General features: G+C 39.2%; 1 protein-coding gene across 13 annotated transcripts in view; it reads left to right on the top strand.

Annotated features, from left to right (window-relative positions):
- LOC103137734 (nuclear factor 1 X-type) overlaps nt 1-26,674 on the top strand; it is a 122,118-nt gene that overhangs the window by 47,010 nt on the left and 48,434 nt on the right. The gene's annotated exons all lie outside the window — the stretch shown is intronic.

Genomic DNA, 26,674 nt, shown 5'->3' with positions numbered 1-26,674 from the left:
TGTGTGAGCATGTGTGCGTCTGAGAGGGAGAGTGTATGAGACGATCGGTGCTCTAAAACGTAATGTTTTCGTTGCACAAAGGGGGAGTCGCTGTTTTTTAACATTGCTGGACGTGGAGCTGCCACGAGGAGGTTGCTGTTTTCAGGGATGGTAACTTGGCCAAAGCCCAGATTGTGTGTTTTCGTGTGTGTGAAAGAAGAAGAGAGCAGAGCCGTGAGTCTGCAGCTCTCAGGCCACAGGCTGCTGCTGCCCTCGCTGTCTGCCTGAACAGCGAGCACCACGTTGGACCTGACTGCCAAACACATGCTCACACACAAAACGGCAAAGCTAAAAGACAGACAGTACTATTGCAGCTACTTTCACACCCATGAAAACACAGCTAAATACAACCACACACTCTTGTTTTTTTTAATTTTTTATTTACTTAATTTAATTTAATTCTTTCATCTTTTTTAGTTCACTTTCCGACAAACAGCCAAACACGGTTTTAGTCACAATTACATCCACAGACCAACACAGTGCACACATTCGTCCAAGAGACTATCACAGATACAGTTTGAAACAGCCAAACATTGTTGTATCTCAGCCACCATCGTAGATACACACTCACACACCCGGCCAAACATCACTGCAGCTTCCAGTGCGTGGACTCCACACACACACTGGTTGGGTTCTGTTTTTTTCTCACAGTGTAAGAAACACAGACACTCTCACAAAATACATTTCACAGCCAAATCCTCCAAATACACACTACATCACCATTTGCTGTCTGGTTGTTCAAACAAGCTCATGACCTAATGTTATCTCAGCTGGATTTTCTGGAAATTTTAAACACTGATTTAACCAGCACGTATATATTTATACGCAGCACGTCCCCCGTCACCGCCTGAACACATCGACCTGCTCTGTTGGCCAAATGCTATCATAAGCAACTCCCAGTGTTTCTCTCTCTGAGACACACACGCACACACACACATGCACACACACACACACGCACACACACACACACACGTTAAACCTCAGTCCAGGCCAGACACCTCACACAGCCTGAGCCAAACCTTGGCAGCAGCTCCAGCTTTGCTTTGTTAGTCTTTCTTTGATGGTAATAAACGATATGTAATGGGTAGTCTCTCTTATTGTTGTCATGGTAATTTTATATTTTTTTGTTAAGCTGTCTATCAACGATATTGATTTTATTAGTTTTTTTTTCTGACACAAATTTAGTCCTCTTCAAATATATATGATTTTACAAAAATACCTTAGTGAAATTTATATGCTTTAAATGAAATAATACACTAATTCTCAAAGGTACGTTTTAAAATTCAAATTACGTCTTCAATATATATATATATTTTTGATTAAATAATTTTTAAGCTAAATTTTCAGCACGTAAAATTTCACATTAAAGGTACAAAGATCAGACAAGCAGGGTTGCAGTAAATATTTTAATTGTTTTATATATTTTATATTATTTTACATCGGTGTAATGCTCTGCTGAAGCAGACTGTACCGGTTCTTCTAAACAGAAAATGTTTCTTGTTCACTCATGCGCACGCACATGGAAACTGTAATTAATCACCATAAGTTTGCTTCCTTGACGTCAGCTGTTCCACTCCTCTGCAGTACTTTGGTTTACAGCAGGACAGTAAAACACTTTCTACACGGTGTGCTATCCATTCATGATGTTGACTTACTTTGTATTTTTCTCTTATCAAATCTGGCTTATGCAGTGTTCCTCGGTTGTTTTAATAATTCTTTCAAAGAGTTGACGCTCGGTTTTAGTCGCGCTTTGATCGATTTATTTGGCTGAAAACTAGAAACACGACATTAACTTTCACCTTGCAAACTGATGTCATGCTGATCAGTTTCAGTGATGTGTGTAGTTTTTTTTTTGTTGTTGTTGCCTTGCTGCAGCAAATGACAAGATGTGTTCATTATTTGTTTTTGTTTGGTTTGCATTTTGTCAGTCTTTAGCTTCTCTGTCTTCCCGGCTCCTCTTTGATCCTGTACACACTTTTGTTTTGCCTCCTTAAACATCGGCCTCATTGTTGCTCTCACAGAGGTAAAGCCTCTGCTGATCTCTTTTGTTTATATTGTAGGAGACACGGAGAGAGAGTGAGGTAGAGAGAGCATATTGGAAAGGAGAAGAGGCTACAATAGTGATTGTTCGGTTTGGCAGCACCAGAGCCCCGTTGGTGTGGGAAGAAGAGAAAGACGTCTTGTGTTTTGTTTATGACAGAGTGGCAAAAGCTGCCACGGGGAATCTCTGGGCTTGCCGTCAGGCTTTCTCAGACTGTTCTGCAGCCAGCCAGCTTTTGAGATCCTCTCTGTTACAGAGCAGAACACACCGCAGCCATTTCTGAATGAACCACAACACCGCAGCAGACAACCCTCTCCCCTGATTTCTTTGAGGCACCTTCGATGAAGAGAAAAAAATAGATATAACTACACTTTGAACATTGCAGCTGGAGCACTGGCATTGGATAAGTACGAGGTAAAGCAGGATTGTGTTGCAGCTCACAGTGTAGTGTATTCTTAGCCTTCAGATGTAAGTGATTGGTCTGTGATAATAAGGATAATGATCTTTTGGCCCCAGGGTCTGCTAGAACAACACAGCAGGGACTCTTTATTAACCTGTAAACAGAGTGTATTGGCTCTGATTTACTTTACAATACCAGTTAAGATATATTTTTTTTCTTGTGAGAGTCTGACTACTGCATAGGTGGCTCCACTTTTACACCATCTGAGGAGAATTTATTTGGCTGCTTCTCAAAGTCTTCAGTGAGCTATTTGATTTATAATATGTGCGCTGTTTTAGATTAAACTCAGCACATTTCTGATTTATTCAGGGTAGGAAAAATAAAAGATATAAAAAAAAAACATTTGTCAGGTCCAAAGTTAGCTCACTGCACTTACTCATAGTTTGGACCTTTTTCATATTTCTTTTTTTTTTCTCGTATTTTCTTTGTGCGCTGTAAGTGTGATCATGAAAAGATGTTTCAAATGTGTTTCCAATCAAAAGTGCAGCACAGGAAATTTGCAGTCACTCTGAGGGAGGTGTGAAATGTGCTCGCCTTGCCATTTCTGCTATGACCGCTCCACACTCCACGCTCCGCGGTGCCAGATCCCGCCTCCGTCTCACTATTGCAGTAGTAATGCCTTGGACTGCTCTGTGAGAAAGTCCAGAGAAACCCTGGTGCCTTGGCCAGCCTCCGGCCAACTCCCTGACCACGGCAGGGATTCAGAAACAAAACGCCAGTTTACGTTCATCACAAAAGAAAAACTCTTGATTTATGGGCCCGCAGTGTGCAAGGTAAACTTTGGCTGGGGAGAGAAACAGAGTGTCAGTTGAAGGAAGGCAAACACAAAGGACGGAATATCAAAGCTGCCGGGATGAATAATTTACAGCGTAGTAAAAGTTGATACTGTGATGGGTTGCGTGGGTCTTCACTTTTATAACTCCTCTGTTTTCTGAGAAAGTAATCTGTTGTTAATTAGCTCCCGGTCTCTTCTCAGGCTCCTGAGACACCATAGTTGTTGAGTGGACTGTCTTTGTGTGCGAGTGTTTGTGTCTGCGCAAGCGGAGTCCTGGGTGACACTCAGCAGTGAAGTTTTGATTTAATGAAATCTTGACACTCGGGGAGTCCATCAGGTCAGAGGCTTTTGTATTGTGTTGTGGGAACGAGGCCTGATGTCGGCTAAGGAAAGCTCTTCACACAGGGAGAAGCTTTGGCATCGGTGTGTGTTTACTGATCGCTCTCACTGTGTTCCTGATGCCTTTCTGTTGGGCACCAGGAACACACATGTAAAATCTGAAGGGTTAAGTTTCAGCGAGAGCTTGACAGGGAGTCTTCTCACACTATTCTTGGCCTCAGAAGAAGAAAAAAAGTGCGTTTTGGAGGCTGCTGATGTAAGGAAAGCCAAAGCCTTGTTGTGTGCTTATTTACTCAGAAACATGTAGATACACAGATACATGCTGACATGGGAGTGTCAAAGGCAGACATGGCCTGATCCAAAACCGCATTGTCTGTGTTTATCTCATGAGAACATGAAGAGCAGAGCACACTCAAAGAAATAAAAGGGAAAGACAGCATTATGTTTGGTTTCCAGTTAAACTGACCAGTGAAAATTGGCACAATCGTTGCCCTAAAAATAGCTGGAGGCCTTCCCCTCCTCCTCTTTACATAATGATAAATCCAGATTTCTCAGGAGAGACTAACAGCCATGAACATTTCTGGTCTACCCGCATGTGTTTCCTTTTGTGTGAAGAGTTTCAGCGTCAGGAGATATGTGGTAAACAAATTATTCCAGTGACATGTAGAGACCATGAGTATGTGGTTGAACAGACAAATATGGCAGCTTGTGCCTTCAGTGTTTTTACACGTTCTTCTCAGATTCTCTCTAATCTTTCTGAACGAACCCAGCTGTGGAACCTCTTCTGTTTTTTTTTCTAAGAGAAGAGGTAAAAAACGGAAAGGAGCCTTTTTCACTTTTTCCGATTTTTTTAATATAAAATATGAAATGAAAAATATATATTTTAATGTCAAATGTAGCGGCATGTTGTCTTTACTGTTTTTGTTGCATTTTCATGTTGATTTAAAGTTGCATTTTTGTGTTTATGTTCATATTTCACATATTTGGATTGTGACATAGTTGGTGTAAAGCATTAAAAAAATCTTCTCCCTGGAGTGGTTGTGATCTGTGATTGGTAGATCCAGTTCTGATCTGTTCCTTTTCCATTAAATGCGTCACATCAGAAGTAAAAACTCAGACAAGGCTGGATTTTGTTTTACTACTTTGAGGTAAATGGGAAAATAATTTAAAACTATTGTCCTTCACTTTGTGCTGTTTTGAGAACTATTTCCACTTTGAAATTGCTGTTTTTTCTTCTCTTTCTTGAATCCCAGCAGGAAAAAAAATCTCAATTATTCAAATGAACCCGTCAGACCTCAATGGAAATTAGTTCATCTCTACCTTGAAATATTTTGATCAGATTCATAAATGTATTTTACTTTAATAAAATGAAACAATACATTCCCAAAATTAATACATTTTCATTTTTGTCAGTGTCAGACATTTTCTGTGTGTGTAGCATTTTTTTTATATTTTTTTCATAATTAATTGAACTTAATATACCTTTTATCATGTTATTAATAAAAAGGTACAAAGAAGGAAAAAAGTGTTAAAAAAAAAACATGAATGAGAAAAGGCAAAGAGTCAGCAGCACCATGGGGGACGTATTGTCTGTCTTAATACTCTGTCTTCCCAGTGCCGAGTCTCTTTTCAGGCTTTTGTAGTGTTGCTGACCATGAAATGTGTGTGTTCCCAAAAACCATATAGCAACTCAAGCGGGTTTTCTGACCTCAGAAAGACATGGAACAGGAGAATGAGTAGAAGAGAGAGAGCAGTGGGCAATTCCCGTTCCTGGGCATGGCCGCCAAAGAAGAGAGAGAGCCAGGGACGGCAGCCTTTTAGCCGGGCTGCAGTCACAGCAAGGCTCTGGCAAAGGCTGCTGAGACCAGCCACTGGCGGTATTCACTACCTCATAGCCACAGTATTACTGTAATATGTGTCTCAGTGTTTGGTTTAATGTCCATAGCTGTAATAGTTTAGCTCAGGTTGCATTATTTGTGCTTTGCCTTACTGCTGTAGCTTTGCTGAGTTTACTATTGGATCAGCACTGATTTAGATGGGAAAAAAAAAATAAAAATCAAAATAACCTATTTTATTTTACACATGTGGGTTAAAGAATAATGAAATTATTATGTGGGCGAGTGTAACACAGCAAAGGAGTCTGATGTTGAAAGTGAGAGGAGTTGTGTCGGCGGTCGCTTTTGGCACGATGCTATCTCTCTGTTTGGAAGGCGCCAAATTTTCATACACAGTCCCTGCCAACCTCCTCCCTCTGATCCTCTCTTTCTTCTCATTTCTTTTCTTTCCTTCTCTTGTTCATGTTTTTTTCTTTTATTCCTCTTCAGGGTTCAAATGAATTCCCTTCCTTAGCCTCATTAGCACCCTGGTCTCCTATTTTAGGCTGTAGAATAATTCATAATAACTTGTGAGCGCAAACATTTTAGCACTCAATAGGACCATTACGCTCGCTATTTGCTTGCCATTGGCTGTGAACCTTGACTTTTACATTGGAGGTGTTTTATTTAACTCTAATTTGGATGAAGATGAGGAAAATGATTAACAAAAAGCCTTTTAGTGACTGTGTTTATTTCCAAAGACTCGAGCTCTGCCTTGTAAATTTTATACTCGTGTGCTTTCAGGCTTTGATGCTTGATTGCTCTTTAGTCCGTCTTTTTTTGTATGCAAGTTGATTGCTTTCACTTTATGTGATTTTCAGACTATTTAATTTAATCACTAATCTAGGTACTTATTTTTCTGTTTAGAACATTTCACATAATCATACTGTGGGTGCCACTTTTTCTCTTCCTCGTTGAGCAAAATGCTTAAATGAAGGTGTCCTTTGGTGTGCGTTACACGATGAGAAGGAGAAGAGCAGGAAGGAGAGTTTAGGGGGAGGGGGGCGAAAGAGTGATTTAGCTGAGAAACATAACAGAATGGCAGAGAAACAAATTTGGCATGCATCCGTGTAAGCAAGTAAGCTTTAAATCAGTTTGGCCACAGATCTAGGACACTAGACGCAGAAAAGGAGGCAGGATGAAACGGTGGGGAAAGAAACATCATGGGATTGAAAGTAGGGATAGGGTGTGTATTTGAATAAATACGTGGCGTATGTGAAGCGCCGTTAAGTAGAGGTTTGGATGGAGGGGGGGGGGACTCGACAGGGAGCTCCGGTGGGTGTTTGGTAAAGTGTCGCTCAATGTCGACTTGAAAAAGAGGCCGGTAAATAAATGGAGTGGCAGTAAACAAGGCTCTGCGTTTCATCAAAAGAGCCTATTCATCTGCGAACAGGACAGTCTCTCTTTTCTCTGAGGACACAGAAAAGGAACCCTGTGACGGTGACGAGAGGATAGTGCTTGTTTAGATAACAGGATGAGTTTGGAGTGGAGTGGCATAGTGTGTGTGCGTGTGCATGTGTGTGTGTGTGTGTGTGTGTCTGTGTGTGCCTTCGTTTGGGTGTATTTGAGCTCAAAGGGGATGCAGAGCAGGTGGGAGGTGTGTGAAGTTAAGTCGGGGAACAGACAAGCTGGATATTCATTCAGATGTATGACAAATTTTTACACAATTTGAGGAGAGTCTTTTTTTTCTCTTTTTTTCTGCTTTTTTTTTTGGCAGAAATAAAAATGAGAGTTCAACAGGATGACAATAAGCTTAAGGCTCTGTAAAAATTTAGTGAAATTATTCCACTTTATATTTTATTAGTTTTCTATTTTCTTCTTACAGTATTTTCTGTACACCAGCTGTTGAAAACACTCACAAAACACCTGGATTGTAATACGTTATTTTATTGAAACAGGTATTAAATTAAATCACAATTGAGAAAAAAAAAACAAACAAAACAAACTCTTAGATCAAGATGAATGGCAACAATTATTGTCATAGATGCATAAACTGGGAAAACCCAGAGCTAAATATAAGCTTTATCAGCTATAACACATAATAAAGAAAATAATCAAGCCATACAAAGACAAAAAAAATTCCTGACTATCCCACATTGCACAAAACCTAATTAAAAGCGGTGAAACTGTTCTGCTAAACCCTTCATTAAAAGTAGCTTAAAATGACTAAATGAAGATAATGATCCAAAGTTGGGTGTATTTGGAGATCATTACACACATAATGAGCACATGTTTGAAAAGCAGTTTTTCCGAAATTAGTTTGTGATTCCAGGACCTTTCTATTTTTAACGACAAAAACAAAAAAAGGTCGTCTTTCTTCTAAGTATTATTGTCGTGCAATTAACCAACTTATAAAGTAACAATAAAAGAAAATTAAAGCAAAACTAACTTTACGCAAAACTTTTTCAGATGGACAAAGCTAGCATCAAGCATTTTATAGCAACCAAATTCGGACCATCTAATGTATAGATAGTGTGCTCAGATTAAGTACCAATTTTATAATTTTCTATAATTTGTAAGATGTAATAGAAATGTCTTGAGCACAAATTTGTCGAGTGATTGTGTAATGTGGGGTTAGACTTGTAGGTGAAACTCTTGACAGTCTGTGTACATATGTCAAGCACAAATCAGTGCAGGGAGCGTCTTTTTTGGCAAGGCTTCTTTGAATATGTGAGAGAGTTCATATGTATGTCTCATTATACATTTGCACACCAGGTGATGTGTGTCAATTAGCATTTTACGCGGTATTGCAAGCCAGTTGCATGTTTGGAGTCCAAGGATCTTCGGGACACCTTGGTGAACTGGCCACTGCAACTTTCTCTGCCTCTGCTGTTTAATATTCGTCTCATTCACCCAACAGCGCAAAGAGTGAGGTGTAAACTGAGCGCTAAAAAGACCCATGGTGCACTTCATCATGCAAACTTTTCCATTAAGAGGAAATGAGGTTTTGAATTCAAAGATCACTGTTAAGTCACTTCAAACCACTTAGTGAATATTGACTAAAAGAGCAGGGAAGAGAAGCCAGGAGAGTGGCGTCTTTCAACGTTAACAGCTTCTATTCCTTTTAACCTCTCGGGTTTTTTTTTGCACAAGCTCGTCTTGTTTATACCACTGGCCTTGTGAAGTTAAATATGAGAAGTGCATCTGTCACTTTGTAACTTGACTGATCTGACAGCTGAGCTTCATACTTTTTAATTAGAACTTCCACCAAGTAGAAGACAGAATAAATTCGTCCGTTATCTGTGTCCTTAATTAACAGCCACACGCAACACACTTATTCTCTCTGCGTCTCTCTTTGACTATTGAGGTTAGCGTTTCGCTCGTCTGTTCGATTTGATGCTTTTAATATTCTGGGGTGCCCTCTTTCCTCCTTCCTCAGTCCTCTGCCTTCCTGCACTAGAGTCCCCCTCCCCAGTCCACCGCTTGTTCGCCTCACATTTTACTGGGCCCAAATTCGGCTGCCACCATGGCAACCCAGGCTCCCAGGGAACCTTGTTTGGGTACAATCCAAGCTGCCTCCAGGGTGGCACTAGCTGGTGTTGTCTCCGACAACGGGCTGTCACTGTGGCAGGTTCCTACGACAAGGCCAGCCCGGTTCTGGCCCTCCACAGTGGGAGTGCTAGCTTGCCGTCCGCCGGTAAATAAATACGAGCTAACATGACCTGCCGTATCCGGTGACATTAGCCAAAGCTTCCACAACTTAAAGCCTCGGCAGTGAAACACAGGCTAAGCAGGGGAAGGGTTTTCACCAGCACGCATATTGATGTGGCATGGCTTGGTGCCCAGTGCTGCCTCCTACATAAAAGAAAACTGGAGAGGCAGATGAGAGAATGAGAGGGAGAAAGGCAACAGAGAGGTGTATTTTCAATGTATAATATATGAGTGTATATGCTTTTCCACACAATGCCTTTTTCTTGTTCAGCGTAAATATTTTGACTTATCAGCATCAATATTACTGTATTATTTTCGCGATGGGAAATTTCCTCTGCAGCCAGGTGAAAAACAACAACAACAAAACAGACACGACCACTTCACAACATCGGCAAACACATTAAAGAAAACTCAAGGGAAAATATATATGTGTGTATTTCAGAAATACACGGAGGCCACATCTTTAAAGTAAATATTTTTTTCTCTGGTTTGTTTTGCATTTTATTTTTGTGCTACATTGTAAAATTGAGTGTGTTTTGCATTTTGAGAATGTATTCTTGTGTGAAAATGAACACATGGCCACTGACTTTACTAGTAAATTGCACCTATTATGTGGGAATTTTGTAAGACCACAAGATCTTTAAATCATTCAAGGAATGATTTCATCACATGCAAAAGCACGTACAAAGTCCTTTCTACTGTTTGAGAACAGCAGTAAGATTTAGATCTATGTCGTATTCGTTGTTATCTTGACTTTCTCTGATTAGAAGTTCTTGTTAGACCTTAGATGTTGGACCAATCATCTCCTGACTTCCCAAACAATACCATATCTGAAGAAAGATGTGCAAGGCAGACAAATCAAGGCTCTTTGATTCTCTTCCGGCTCTGAACTGTGAATTTTATATCAGATAATTGAAACGGGGTTTGTTCTGAAAAAGAAAAGCAAATTTCTAATATTTGCCTTCGAGTTATAATTTCATGCATCATTATAAGCTAAAAGCAACTTTTCACATTGTAAACTGAAAGAAAAGAGATTCTTCTACTTGTATTTTTATTTTTACCCCCACAATGTCTCACTTTATGTCTTAATCTTTTTTTAGCTTCGTGTGATTCTCTGGGCTGATTTGCACTAAACCAGGCTGCTCCCTCTGCAGCTGTGTGTGTGTGTGTGTGTGTGTGTATTGCAAATTTTAACTGCATGCAGACCAGGTGGGGAAACACTTTTCCTCTGCAGGGAGCGGATGGATATCTCATTGTCCTGTTTTCTTAAGCTATGAGTCAGTATCCATAGCAGGTAATGAGCATGTAATTGCTAGTATCCCAGCACTTGATGAGAATTCCAGCTCTGAATTTGTTTGACCAGAGGTGAATATTTAAGATATGTTTATTAAAGTTATACATATTAAGCCGTTAAGCTTAATATGGCAAGTTTCGGATGGTTCGATTTCTTACAATTTCTTAGCCTCAGTTTTTTCTTTTTTTTGTTGTTGCTTCTTTCTTGTCTCTCTGAAGAAAAACGTAGTGTTCCTTCACATAGTTAGTTCAGAAAATGGCAGGGAGACAGAGGATTCGTCATGCGAGGTGTGTAATAAAATATGGTGTGTGATCCATGACGGTGCAGTGTGCGCGCTCAGACGGGAACTAAAGAACTCTTTTCTTGTTTTATTCCCCCTTTTTTTGCTCTCGCTGATCCCTCTGACCGGTCTTAATTTCGGGGTTAGATTGAGGATAGTGACAGGTTAATGAGCCCCCTTTTCCTGCAATTACAGTGGTCTTTCCTACCCTCTTTGTGTCCCTTTTTCTATCTGTGTCTCAAATTCTCTAGTTCAGCAGTGTCTGCTCATCATTTTTATTTTTATTACTCCTAAATAGTTTGCTCTCCTGCCTTGATTCTAGAGTTTTTCTTCAAGAATACTGAATATCTGAAGTTCTGGCTAATAGTTATGATGGTCAGTTAGATAAATTGTAGTTTGTATAGGAGTGAGAGTTTACTTAGATGCTGCTTGCTCTTAGCAGTATGTTATTTTTTCCCTTTTTCCATTTTGTTTTTGGTTGATTTTTCAACTTATTCCTTTACTTTAATATTAGCTGCATTGGATGTTCTCAGTAACATATGAACCCAATATATTTATGTGCGACTTAATTAAATAATAGAATAACACTGGAAACTACAAAGGTGCAATTTTAAGCACGATATTTATATATAAATGTTTTGTTAGGGGGCTTTAAATGTTTCCTTTTATTTTAAATACTCCTAAATTAACATCTTTACTCTTAGCTTTAATTTGTTTCAGATCTTTGTGAACGTGCATATTTCTCTAAGTTGAACTCCTCTCAGTTACCCGTCTTGCGCCACACTCTCAACATTATCCTGGGGAACCCTGGTATTTATTCTTTGTATTTGTTTCCTGTCATGTGGCGTGAAGTGCCTCTCTAAAACAGAAGAGCTTTTCTATATCTGTGTTAATATGTTGAACTGGAAGTGAACATGAAACAGAACATGATTTCTTTTCCTTTCATGGTGTCTGGCTGCAGCTTGTGTTTAGTTTGGTTGCTAGCCTACACTGCTTTGGCTATTACTATAAATGAAGTTAAATTGTTAAGCATTTGGTTGCTCACCCTGCTTTTTTTTTTTATTCCTTTGGCTCAGTGCGTTTATGCAGACCAAAACCTTTTGTCCTGACTCAGGTTTTATTCTAAAGACAACAGGAGTTTTAAAGGTTATACACAGTATACTTTAATTTAAGGCTGCCTGCTTCCTTTTTAAGATTGGGTTTTCCAGCTTTATTAATTTCAGTGTATTTTATTAAGGATGTGTGGGTGTTTTCTTATGAATAAAACCTAATTGTAAACATGTTACTGTCAAGGCACTTGTACAGCTTCCAGCTGAATGGTCGCCAGCGGTTTGAATAACCAAAGGGTGGCTGAGTGAGTCAGATTAAAGCTCTGGTGGTCGGCAAGCAACCAACTTTTTTTAGTAGCCTCTAACAGCTTGAACAAAACACATTTCTACAAATCTTGGAGTTTTTTTAATTTTTTTATTGCCGATCAAAATAGGGTATCACATTAGTTGTTACTGCTAGTACAGAGCTGTACTCCTGATGGTAAATGTCTACTTTAGGTGATAATGGGAAGCCACCTCCTTGTCTGGCAGCAACTGCTTCACATCCTTCCTCTTAGCCTTGTGCCAAGTAAAAGTAAGTGAGAATGCCAAATGCTTACCTAGTGCACAGCGCTAATGAGTCCCAATCTGGACTGATCCTGATTAATAGTCAGTCCCAAGCATCCTTAAAACAGTGAGGCACCCAGAGGTAACCCTTCTTTATATCGGCCGGCCTTGTGGCTCCCCTGATAGAAAGTCGCATGTGGAGGAAGATGGATGAGTTGCGGAGTTCTGACTGTATGCGACACATGTGTCGCTGTTGTTGATTAAAAGTTGTTGTTGTAATTGCGGGGCTTAAAATGCCAGGTGGCGGATGTGTCCCAGTAATCCCCTATCTAATTTCGAGGTCCAGGGGTGAAGCTCTTAATCCGAAACACACGCATACGCTCACTCATAGTTCTGCAAACAGGCATGCTCATATGCACCCTTACATGCACACACACCAGATTCCCCCACGCACATACGGACATATATTTCAGTCTTCTGTGTTGATTCTTGACATTCCCAGAAAACCGAGGGCACTGTCATGTCTGAAAGTAAACTCATAAAGCGGATGAAATCAAGAGTAACCATGTTCAACTTTGCAAGTTTAGTTTGCAGATTTATTTTTGTCAATCTTTGTTTTTCTCTGCAGTGTCTGTGTTTATGACTTGAGGCATTTACAGGTTTACTGGGGGTTGTTACTAACAGTCAAGCCATATAAAGGTACACTTCAGATAGAGGAAAGTGTCAGGGTGACAGGGAGATAAGAGATGTAACTAACTGCCCCACCCTTTACCTTATTTCACCCCTGCTCCATGTGCTCTGCTATAAGTGGGTCAGCCGCAGAGCAAACATAGCGCATAGTGGAAAGCTGCAGTATGACAGAAAATCCTTAACTTTTCTGTCTATAGCAATCAAATAGCATTTCATGTAGCTTTATGTGGAAAATTATCTGCAAAAAAAACCCAGTTTTGTTGGAATTTTTTTTGTTTTTGAATATTTTATATACTTTTATGCTGTGTTCATATGTCAGTATGTTATGAAAGTTTAAAAACGGTTTAAACTAGGCGCAGTGATTTATTTATTTTTTTTCCTGGTTTCAAAACCTGCTGATATTCTTAAGCTCAGCTTGGCCATCTTGCTCTTCCTGTCTGTCTTTCTTTCAGTCTGAGTTTTGGTGTCAGGTGTAGAAGCCATGTGTTTGAAAGTATGTGAAGTAGTTTACAGCCCAAGCTGAGAAGGGGGGAGGAAGGAAGGAGGCATGCAGGGAAAGAGCAGGAACCGCCTTGCCCCGGGCGTAGGGTCATCTCAGGTGAAACGGCTTTCTGGCTATGTGGGTGTGGCATCAAATAAGAGGGAGGAGACAAAGGAGGAGTCCGTTGACACAGACCAGGACAGTCAGAGTTTTCAATAGGAAAATTTAGTTCATAAATTAGAAACCCAGTTCCCAGTAAACAGGGATTTAATGCACAAAAATGTTCCACATTTAGTAATCGAAGTTAAGATAGTGAAAGAAGAAATGTAAAACAAGCTTTGACTGCTGTAGATGCAGCAGGAGCGCCTAATAAAGGAAAAATATGTGTCTCTGTGATACGTTAAGGGAGCAGAACAGTGTTGTGAACTTTTCATAACAGCAGCAAGATTTGTGGTAAAACTTAGGGCAGTGAGAAACTTTAAGAAGGCTCAAATAAACTCAAGTTTGGCTTGGGGTCAAAGGTGACAAGTGACTTCCTAAATTTAGATATGAAGAGAAGGTGGAAGGAAGGAGAATAAAAAAAAAAAACAGAACATTTCTCAAGTGGTAAAAGAGTGGATAAAAGTCTGCAGAGAGTGGAGGAACGTAAAAGATGAGATTGTTTCTCTGCTGCGTGGGTTTCTTGAGGTCATAGTACTGAATATCACTGAGGAATGTGGAATGCTGAATCGCTGCCAAGGCAAACACACCGGCCGCATCACCACCACCGCCCCAGTGGCTTTCAAGGGCTAAGTTATACACACACACACGCAATCAACCATATATTATATATGTGTGGATAAGCACATATGGCACAGTTGCAAAAAAAGGGCTGATGGAACACATGTATGAAGCACTTGTGTAAACATTAATGCTTGTAGGAACTGCAGAATGTATTTGTTGTAACTGTAGCTGACAGTATGGTGTTGCACTTGTCAAAGACAAAACTTAGGTGTTTTTTTTTTTTTTTTTAAGACAGTTTCTTGCAGGTGTGATCCCTCGGCTGGAATGTTCTTCCTCCAAACTGAAATCTACATTTGCAAGGAATTACATTAGACACTATAAGCATAGTTAAAATCCAGGGAGTTGTAAGTTATTGCAGCTGCAGCGCTCACAGGAAATAGACACAAGTAAAAACGTGCATCTCCATTAACTCACTGAGTGAGTGAGTCATTTACTGCAGGTTGGACAAACTTGTTAAAACACTCACACTTGCGCTGATCCAGTGACTCATATGCCATCCACACACACAGACACACACATGCACTCACGCACACGCACACACACACACACACACGCACACACACACATGCTGAGCCAGCATTTGATGTTGTGTCAAGGATTTAGGTTAGATCCACCACTGGCTAAAAATAAATGCAAAAGACGGAGAGCAGAAATCACCTTTGAAAACTTCACTTTCATCTCAAATGAAAAATAAAGTGCTAAAAGAGAATTCTGTTTTTCCTTCAGGTGCATACTAAAGTCAAACAAAATTTATTCCGAGTATTTGCAGTTGATTGAATTAGGGCCAGATGATTACTTTTAGATCTAGCAGAATGAACCCGGCAGAAAGGATACGGTGGCTTATAGCAGATGCAGAGAGAGTAGACAGAGTAGAAAGGAATGTTTCTGTTGTCGCTGTACCCAGCATTTAAGGTGATTTACTTACCTCTGCTGCACTCGGTGTGTGTAAAAGTTAACAAGACAAATTGTGTCAATTTACAGTCATTTCATTTAGCTGTAGCACATTTAAAGACTGTGTGTCCCACCTTGCGTGTGCGTGCCTCAGTATGTTTTACAGACGTTTTCTTTTCTACCACCCTCCCTCTGTCTTGGAGCATGCCGGGGTCAGAGGTCATTACAACTAAGCCGGTCTGCAGTTCTTTGATGTGGTGCGCCACACAGATGCTTGCATGCACTAATGCGCACATCTGCACATGTATGCACACCAAGGTCATGTCAAGACAAACAGCCCTTCACACTTAGTGCCTTATGCCTTCAAATATTCTTTCTCAAGGTCTTGACAGCCAACGGGGAAAAAAAAGAAAAACAAGGCCAGGGTTTTGCTGTTCTGCACTTGTGCTTTGAAGTGATCTCCTGTTGCCTACAAGCATATTTGAAGGTTTCAACAACCCCGCTTAAGTAACAGGAAAGGTAACCTGTGTGAGAAGTGGATGCACATAGAACCGGTCCGTCGTTTCAGATAGCTGAAAAAGGTCTAATAATAAATGAAAAATATTATTCCCAGCTCTGAAAAGGAATCAATCAGAAAGTTTAACTGAGGACAAATATTAAAATTAGTTCATGTACCACATAAACAGTAAATATATGATAAAGATAACATTATTGTAGCTAAAATAATTATTTAAACTGTTACTGCAGCAGTAGGAATGAGTGGCAACTCTAATTTTGTTTAAATTAAAGCAATGAAATGATGTTATACATTATTTTTAAATTGTTTGTGCAAGTACTGCAAACTTGCAGTACTTGCAAACTCTTTTACAGAAGGTTATCATACTGTGAGAATCTCATACCTTCCCATTCCTAATGCTTCCATGGTTCTGTGAGAATTTGCAACTTGAAATCTGCGCCCACAATACTGTAAAAATCCTGGGACATGTTTTTTTTTTTTTAATAACTATGATCTACACATAAATTACCAACATTTTCTCCTACAGAGACCAGAATTTATATATATTTTATTTAAAGCCACCAGTCATTATCTAAAATGAAGCAGGTTTGAGTGTTTGTTCACACCACAGAAGTTTAAATGAGGTCTTTTAATTTGTGCAAGTGCTTGTCTGCACACATATGTATTTGTTTATGTGGTCGCTCACACATGTACAGCCAGCATGCATGTGTGTTTTCTGTCATTCTGTCCACACCCTGTCATCTATCGCTCTCTCCTTCACTCCCTCCATCCCTTTGGTCTCCCTCCTTCCCCCCTCACTCTTGGTTGTACAGTTGAGAGAATCAGGCCTGGAGTCAAAAGTGCAAGTGTGCCGCTTGGCTGATGAGTCACTGAGACTCAGCCCACCCCACACTCCACCCTCTCCACTGTTTGTAAATATGTGGTTTCCTTAATTGAATGCAGCACCAGTTCCCAACAACTTTCATTTCTTCTTTTTGTGTGTGTGTCTGTGCACAAAGCGTGGCTTTCGAGCCAGAAGGAAGACAATGGCACACCGCTGCATAAAAATCCCACATCATACATACGATAACAGAAGCATCTACCAGCACACGTACAGATGTTGCCATGAAGTTAAAGGATCTAGACAAGTTTTGTATCTCTTGTAACACACATGGACACAGAGCAACTCGAACATCTTTCCATAATTACAGGCTGCATAGTCCCAGTCTAGAGGCTGTGGTTTGGCTGGTCCTCCACTCTCCCCATTAAGACACTAAGCAGCGTGTGTCACTCAGTACTTGGACGTCTCCTCCCCTGAGGTGGCAGCTTGGGGCCAATAAATGTTCACTTGAATAAACAGACATAGACAAACAGTTGTTCTCTATGAGCATCGTACACTGTAAGAGTTTGACGCTACCGTAGGCTGTTTCTTGTCTGTGCATTTTCTCGTACTGCGCTCTACTCCGTTTACACTTTAAACCTTAGAAATTCTATATAAAGGAACCACAGTTGTATCTTAAGGAGGAAAAACACCTTTAAGGTGTAAAAATGCCTGATGTATCTTCCAAATAGAAAACCTTTTAAACATTTGAAATCTTCTGCATGTGACTATTTGGTTACACTTACTGTAGTTTAGCTGATAAGCCAAGAGCCATCATCTGTTATTCCGACCTTTGACCCAAAACTTGCCTTGACTAATCTGCCAGAGCAGAACCAAAAGTAAGCCTCTCTAAATCTCTCTCAGCTTCATTTTTTTTAACTCTTACCATCTCAGCACAGATTTAGTCATTTAACATCTAGGTACTTAAATATTTTGAATGTAACTAATTGGATTATATCTTCTTTAACAAGCCCAAAAGCACCTTGTGCAGAATTAGACTCTTTTTTTAACCTATTTTTACCTCCATACCTTTGCCATCCCCCTGTACTGCTGCCTTGATTTAACTTAATGATGCATGAGCCTTTCAGTAAACAAACATGAGAAGATTTTCCCCAGATTTAGGCTTATTGACGTCATCTGAGCAAATCTAGATGGTGGCCCAGGCAGCAAATCCTATATTACTTTTCACACAGTACATTCATCTTTAAACTTGAGTTTAGTTCACAGCAGGGTGCTTAGGAAAATGTAGTTGTGTTTTACCTTTTATCCACATTATGACTTTGAAGTATAAACACAGCATATCAGTTACTTATTCTACTATTTCTTTCTCAGTAAATATTGTTTGTGTGATTAAACTGCTAAAATATAAACTTCTTGTTGCTCCAGAAACAGCACAGAGCTAGTGTATGGGGAAAATACCACAGGACTGATGAATCAGATTTTAAAAAACACCACAAGTTTATAGATGGATAAATTAGTTGGAGGTTCCAGTTTAAACATTTTTTTTTTAATCACAGAAAGAAATTTTTAGGTCTTTGAGTGTCATTTTCTGCAATGCATTTGTGTGTGCACTGTTCAAACCTTGTGGGAAAGTGTTTAACCTGCTCTTTCATTTACAACAGCTTAGAATCAAGCCGTCTTAGAGAACAGCTCCAAAATTGTAAGTCACGCCCACAAACTTTTTTTTCATCATAATCCTTAGATTTCTCTGTATCAGATAAACCAGGGCATACCCATGTTCACCACAATCTTGTTACATTGCAAAAAATGCAAAACTTCCTACCAGGTTTTAGTCCGAATGAAACAAAAATGTCCCCGCTGTATGTGGAGACAATATCAGACAGAGAAAGAGATATTTGGGTTATCCTAAACTAGAAGCATGGACTGAGGTAATTTAGCCAATGCTGAAAGCAGTAACCTCTGAGGGAAGTACATCTTTTTTTTGTAATAATTTAAGTGACTGAACAGATTTGCGGGAAACTTTGCTATGCATTCAAAGTGATGCCTTAAAGCAACCATTTAATAAGGTAATAAATGGATGAAGGGGACAAATGTTCTTCAATGAATCTAAAAATGAATAATACACTGACACATAAAATAAATTAGAATGTTGCTGAAAATCCTAGTTATTTCAGAAACTTCATCACTAAGTGAAACACGTGATCTTGAATAACTACACAGAAATGGATCCTTGAAATCCTTTATTTGTGTTCATTCGGATGTTTTTGCTCTTACGGGTAATGAAATCAAGACATTTAAAATCGAACTAGTACATCAGACCATTAAAAATATATTTACTACAGACATGTGGGTTTAATGAAAAGCAGGTTGAATACCTACTTAAAGGTTGTTAATTTAAAAAGGCACCTTTAATCTGACAAATGGGCCGTATCTGAACACATATTCTGATTTATTGAATATTTTGAACATGTTTTAAAAAAAAAAAAATCACTATTGTGCTGCTAATAGTTTGAACTGTTAGCCTGAAATTGCACATATTTCCTTAAAAGTTATATTAAAAATAATTTACAAATGCTTTTAAAGTAATGTCTTTATGTCTACCTTCATTTCAGTGTTTATTTTTTGCCTAAAAATTGTACAACTTGGACTGCTGTGTCTTTTTGTCTCATATATGCCTGTGTGCATTTTTTTGGTTTAGTTCTGGACAAACAAAGTTTACTAGGATTGTGGGGCAATAGATGGGATGTGGGCATCACTGGACTTGATGACCTTTTATAACTGCTTGTTGCTCTGGTTTGATTTTCCAAACCCTATTTGCACCCTAAGCAATCATTTATGTTCAGATCACAATAATTTGATCTCCCTATGACTCCAGACCGTGCAGACCCGTGTAGCATCAGACTCATGACCCTGCCTGGCGTTGGTAGCAACCGATTAATCGACTGGTGACCGTATCCCTCAGTCCCAAAGCAGCTTATCCTCCCCAGTGCACACCCTGTGATCGTATGTGTTACACATGTACGAAAGTGTTTGTGCAGCACTTCACTGGTATAGTACACCTTCCTAAAACAAACCACAAAAGAAATTCTTAAAATACCTTTGCGATATTTATGATATCTTTGATTTCATATGGAAGGCTGCAGTATGACTATTGGAGTATTTACAAAAAAGTAAGATGGACAAAAGACTTAGTAACTGGGAAAAAAAACAAAACAAATGCAGCTGTTCAGACACACTCAGATCAGCACACATGCATACACACTCTCACACAGACATTGGCTGTGACAGTAAACACTGTTTAAATCCACTCGAGGATTACAAATCCACTTATAGTGGGTCAGCTTGACCATGTCAGCTGCATTTCCCTCTCTGATCCAAATGCCCTTTCACACTGCTTCATGTTGCATATTTGAAAAAAAAAAAGATCATAATTAAATCCAGTGTAGCTTGTCAAAAAATGTGCAAAGTCCATGAACATGTTCGCTACATTATGACACATTTGCTTTCCGTGACTGTTGCTGATACTATGAGCTTATGGCTTTTTGAGTTTAAGGACGGTTATGTATTTCGTTTTAGGTCTTCTATGGTGTATTAGAGAATGTTTTCTTGCATTTGCACAGCTCATCCTGGTCCCCCCCTCCCCATGCATTTGACAGTTGGGATGATCAGAAATAGTAAAAGATAAACAAATGAAAAACTGCTACTAAAAGAAAAGGGTAGAGCTTTAGTGTCCATGTTTTTTTTTGTATAAGGGGTCTCTAATGAAGGAATACGTTGTCTGACTGAGTAATGATACATATGATATTGACTTTAATCACATCTGTTTATGTGATTTCATCTCCCCTCATTCCCATTAGACCTCCCCTAGTTCTTGGAATGGTCTGCTGCCTGGTCTGCCAAAAATAATCGCTTGTTTGCTGCTATTTACTTAAATCTGTCAAAGAGGCACTGTTGGAGCCCGTGCTGTTATGGTTCTCTTTTGCTCTATGAGTACAGGACGAGTGTGTGTGTGTGTGTGTGTGAGAGAGAGAGCTTACACTTGCCAATGTGTGTAATATTCTATACTGTTCTCTCAGTTGAATGAGAGTCCTGCGTGTCCAGGCGGCTGCAGCCAGTCGACATGCTCTCCTCTACACACATCTAGACATCTAGAGCGAGATAGCTGCAGAGTGTGATGTGCTTCAGTATCTGTCAGTGAGTAGAAACCTGACGGAGACTCTGGGTTCAACCCAACGTCTCGGTGTGAGACCAGAGGACTGTGAAAAAAAACCCACCCTCACTATTTAACACATGCACACAGCACTTCAGGAAAGCAAGGGAGTGACAGACAGCAGTGTTTGGTTGAGTTGATTAGTTTGGATGTTTGGCTTGTCATTTCTTACTTTTTTACTTTACAAGAGTTGAAGGAAGGGAAGACTAAATGGTCAAAGAGCATGCAAGGTAAGAGCATGCCAGGGAGATGTCAGCTCACACCTCCCCTCCCTTTTTTCTTCCTGTTATATATTTTTTTTCTTTTTCTCTGTCTATATTTTTCTTAGCATTTCTCCCAATCCCTCTCTTTCTCTCTCTCATCTTTTCCTCTCACACTTTGAGGTCTGGAGGCATCACATGCTGCTCCCACCTGGAGCTGTGTCTAAAATCATCCAGGGATATATTGGTTGTTATTAAGCTTTCTTTCTGGTTGCCAAATACCTCATCGCTCAAGTGCACACTTGCACACATGCACATATGCATACACCACCTGGCAAAATGAAGCAACTATTCTCCCGACAGAGGCTAGACAATAAAAGAGGGGAAATAAAAAATACCCCTCTGATTAGAAGTTGGGGAGTTTGTCATAAATCTTCTTCTGTTGATGGCAAAATGTTAAACACATGTCAAAACTTTGTCCTTACCTCAAAACTTGCAGAGCTATTTTTTTTAGAAGGTAAGAGGGCCGATCCCACCTCACCTTGTGGACCAATGCTGCTTATTCTAATTTCAAGCAATAATAAATCTATTAAATGACAATATGTTACACAAAGAGATCACATAATCAAATTTGAAGTTGATGGTGTCTCTGAAACCTGCATAAACGGCTCCCCTATAAAGAAAAATAAGCTAAACTAGTAGCTTTCATGAATGTTTTCTTTCTTACATCTTAGGTTTACTTAAGGTGTAATTGTATTTATATAAGCACTAGCAAGCGGAATAAACTACATGTAAAAAAAAAAAGCTTTCATTTAACATAGCACTAACTGAAGAAATTAAGCAAGGTTTATTTAAGAAAATGCCATTCAGACTGGCTAAGGATATAGTTTGACTTTGAAAATAAATATATGTGTAATGATTAAAGCAGAAGGCTGCTGGCTTTCTTTAAGCAACACTTGTTATCCTCTTCTCTAAGGTTCTTTGCATTTAATTTGTTCACTTTTAGAGATTGCAAATATCCTGATACCATAAGTAGCTTCAAACAAGATTGATTTCCCAAAGAATATTTAACAATACTGAATTGTGAGGTATGTAACAGCAAAACAGACATTATTTTTCCAACCTTAATAGTGTTCTTGCTACAATAACACGAGACATATTGTGCCAAGATAAAGTTCTCCTAAAGAAAACCACATCAAAAAAGGCAGACTTGGAACATTTTGAGAAAAGAGTTACACTTCAAAGATGCAGGTCACCCACTACTTGGACAAACACTGCATGCAGTATTTAGGAGATTAAAGATTAGCATGTAAGATACATTAAAAGGACTTTGACGTGTACAGCTTCCTGCTTTTACTCAAGATTAATGAGACTATCAAAGTGCTTGCCCTCATTTTAAACTTGAAAGGGAACGCTGAGAGCTCATTTTAAATTTAAAGATCTCAAGATCTCAACACCATGCATATTGAAATCTTTAACAATCTTTAAAGAAGTATTTATCTTTAACGTAAATGCAGGTTTGTGTCATGTTGAAGTTGCTTTTTTTTATTTAAATACAAACATTTAATTGACAGTTGTTGCTTTTGTAGGTTATTCTTCTTCTTTGGTACTTGAAACACCCTTTAATGAGCAGAAATCACTGCAAGCCTACCTGTGGATGAAAATGATCTGAAACTATATGTGAGAAATTATGTGATCAGCAGTAATGAATTATAAAATTGAAATACTTAATCAGAGTAAAGACAAAAGCCCCTACTGCAGATTCACAGGTATTAACCAGGAATAAAAAGATACTCAAGAAAATATTAATAAACCAGCTTCAGAAAGTATTATGTTACTCAAAGTTGATGAGAAATGGTGACTGTTAAAAATGGGCAAACTGGTCACTTCAGTTTTGATAACCTTTCAGTTTTAGTCTACATTCTGTTTATTCCCTATGATGTTTAGCTTAATAAAATAATCAGCAGATTTTACTTTAAAAAAACCCCAAACAAACAAAAATCATATCAATCTCTAATAAGCCTCTCAGTTTTGCATTGCATTTATCTTCCTCTTCCTTCCAGCCACCACTTATGGTGGAGTCTACACATCCTCTGTCTAGTTGGGGCTACTGGTGTTTATTTTGTTCCCTTTTTTGGAAAAGGCTTTTTGGTCCCATTATTTCTTTCAGAATTACAAAAACAGTTTTCAGAGAATACAACATCAGTTACTGCTAGTGTGGGTGACTATCATTAGAGCACCATGTCATTATGAGGCTCTGGTCCTGTTAATAAACTGACATGAAAAAGAAGTAGAGCCTTCTTTATGTTCTTGATTAACTTCAGCAACTTTAAAGAAAAAAATGTCCATCGTGTCAGAAACCGGAATTGTACAACAGTCATTAAAAAAATAAGAAATACCATTATTTCAGTAAAATGTAGCAAAGTATAGTCAAAGGCTCAGAATTTCTTACTCTTTTAGTTGTCTGCTTTTTGTAAGCGTACCTATTGGTTAATTCAGGTTAGCCGCCATTTCAATGCATTTCCAAATAGCTGCTATTATGTACTGAATCATGACATAAATCTCCACTGAATGGATGGAAAATGCATTCAGATGTTTAGATTTGCAAACAGGTTGGACATGATTATTTTTTTTTGTGCTGAGTTTTCTTTTCCAAAAATACAATAGGCATAGGATCTGTAAATGTGCTATTTAGGTTAATTTTACTGGCACCACCTCATGTCCATCATCCCTTATCTACCTGGCTGTGGTCTTAGATGTTAACTTAAACCCACAGTTTCCCAGCACTGCGCTGCTGACGTAATAGTATTCCAAAACCATAGCTCATATTTAATGCCAGTGACTCACAAAATTACTTTGCTTGTGGATTTCAGGTGTAGCTGAGACAAAAGCATTCTTTCATGAGTCATCAGACAGGTGCTCGGTGCGACCAAACGGTATTTTTTTTTTCTTTTTAAACAAAGTCCATTCAAATGTCTTTACACATTAATTGCCAATGGTGGTTTAATTGCTTAATTTGTTTTTCAGTTACTCCTTTGGTTCTAAAACAGAGAAAAACTATAGACACACAAGGGACAAGGAATATTTTTTAAAGATGCAGCTGTTCATTCTTGTTGGCATGTTGAAAAAAAAAAACATGCCATAAATATACTACATGTAGAATAAGTTGAGTTCTAACCAAAAAAAGAGGAAAAGAAAGCAAGCTTGAGTATTGAGATTGAACTTGAACTTGAGCCTGAACCAGAGTTCCTGCTCATTCTGTTCCTCTCTTTGCCCTAGTCTGCCCTTTCCCCCTCCCTCAGTGTTGGGATTAGGGATCGGAGGCAGCATCAAAGGCCTGTCACCACTGGAGTTAATGGAGCATCACACGTGTGCATTCACGCACACACACACACACACGCATACACACACAGCCATGAGAGACAGGTCCTGCAACTTGAGATGGGGGTATTTGGAGATTTGGGATGGGGGTATTAGCAGCATAGAAAAGAAGGAGAGAGTGTTACAGAAAGGGCTAGAGGGCAGGCCAAGAGAAGCATGTGTGAAAATCAAATGTTACAGTGCACTTTTTAATGAGTCCGTGTGTGAGTCCTCATTTATTAAACGACGGTGCCAAGAGAGGTCACATTTAACAGCCGAGTCCTTTAGAGTAGATGAGGGAAGTTTGTAGTCCTAAGGAGTGCTGAAGAGAGGCACTTGCACAGTGTAAAGCCTAATGTCATGCTTACTTACACTTCAAACACAGGGGCCGCTGGAAAGAAATGTATCCTGTTATCAGACACGCACATACTACAGACAACCATACATTATGTACATAACCATGTACAATGGCTTCCTGAAATGAATGCATACGCACACAAACACACACATACCAACTTAGTTGGTTTAACAGGGGTACAGTTCCTGTTGCTTTCTTGTTCAAACAATGGCAGCTCTATTACAGGCCTGACAAACCAGAGAGAGTACCAAAGGAGAGAGAGAAAGAGGGACAGAGAGAGTGAAAAGAAAGAGAGAGGGTGAAAGAAACTGAGAAGACAGAAAGAAGGGGCAGCAGGCTCAACAAAATAGGCTTTCGTGAAAAAAGAGACTTGGAAGAATAAGGAAAAGGAGAGGGATTTTGTTACATACAGGACATACTTTCCAGTCCTCCACGTTTTTGTCTGTGTAGACGCTGCAACACTGAAAGTGTATTTTGTTACCTGAATCCAGATTTTCACCTTCAAGCAAAAGTCTAGATATGCAAGTACTTTCTTGTCTGTGTCTGCCCTACATCGAAATGTGTTGTTTTTTTTTTTTTTATTATTATTATTTTGTTCACAGTTACACGAGTTCATTTTTTTGTGCTTTGCTCATGCTCCTCTTGTTTGTAGTACATAAGGAAATGGCCAGCAAGTGTTTTGTCCTCCTCTGGTTGACACAAACATGTACAGATCCCCTGTAAGGACACAACCTTTGCCTGGAACAAGCCAACTCTATGTTTCCCCACCTCCTTCTCCTCCCCCCCTTCTGCATATCCTGCCTGCCCCGTCTCTCCAGGAAACGCTCCTCCTCCCTTCCTTCCTCCCTCCCCTACCTCCCTCCCTGCATTCTCGCCCCCTTTACTTCTGTCTGGGTCTTTATCACTCCTCTACCTCCTTCCTCTTTTTTATCTATCTGTTAGGATGAAAGACTAAGTGAGGGGGTATGTGTGAGGAAGCATTCCCTATGTGCATAAATGTGTGTGTTTGGGTGCAGCCACTTATGTGTCTTTGTCTGTGCAAGTGTGTCTCTGTATATGTCATTAAAATTCTGTTGACTCCAGTGAGCTAGCTGTGTGAGGGCTTCTATTGAGTCAGAGCAGGTGGGCTGCTACTACAATCCTGCTAATCACTTCTTCCTCTGGGTGACTGACTGGGTCAGGCAAAGGGTAGCTGATATACAGACAGGCCACTGTCAAGTGCAGACTAGTCAACATGAGACATCTTATCTACTTGTTAGGTGATATATTCAAAGGAATTTGTTGGGTCTGTTGTGGAGGTCCTCTTACAACCTGCATCAGAAGCATTGTTTTGAAAAATGTTCAAGAAAAAAGTTGTTGTTGCAACACAACTGTGGATGCTTTTGTATGTTATATTAAAGTATATAACAGTTTGTTTCTTTTAAACATAGTTTAGACAAAAAGTGTAAAGTATATAAAAGGATAGAACCGCATGACTGTAACATTCAGCTAGCATGCATGTTTCTGCATTTTTACTTTTATTATCTGAATCACCACATTTACACTGTCACTGAAAGGTTTTCACACCCCTTGAATTGTTTCACGTTGTGTGTCGGTTTTCTGAATTCACTGTGTTATTTTATAATACATTGACACAAAGTAGTGTTTTTGAAGTGGAGGTTTTTATAATACACCATCTTAAAGTGTGTGGAAGACACACACTTTGTATTCTGCTGTGGTATTTTTAGAATAATCTTTTGCTATACAAGAGTCTGTGTATATCAGTTTTCAAGTGTTGCCACAGATTGTCTTCAGGATGCTGTTCATTCATTGATGTTCTCTATTAAAACCTCTGAGCTCCTCACAGAACAGCTGTATTTGTGCTGAAATTAGATTACACCAGGTAATACTGATGACAGATTTCCCCTAGACTTTTAATTATAAAGAAATATGAAAACCTTGAGTGAGTTTCCTTGTCCTTTCCAATTATACACTAGCTTGTGTTGATCTGTCACATAAAACATTAATGAAATATAT

The sequence above is a fragment of the Poecilia formosa genome, unplaced genomic scaffold (genome assembly GCF_000485575.1).
Source record: "Poecilia formosa unplaced genomic scaffold, Poecilia_formosa-5.1.2 Scaffold43, whole genome shotgun sequence".
Lineage (NCBI taxonomy): Eukaryota > Metazoa > Chordata > Actinopteri > Cyprinodontiformes > Poeciliidae > Poecilia > Poecilia formosa.
This window is presented reverse-complemented; position numbering and strand designations above follow the sequence as displayed.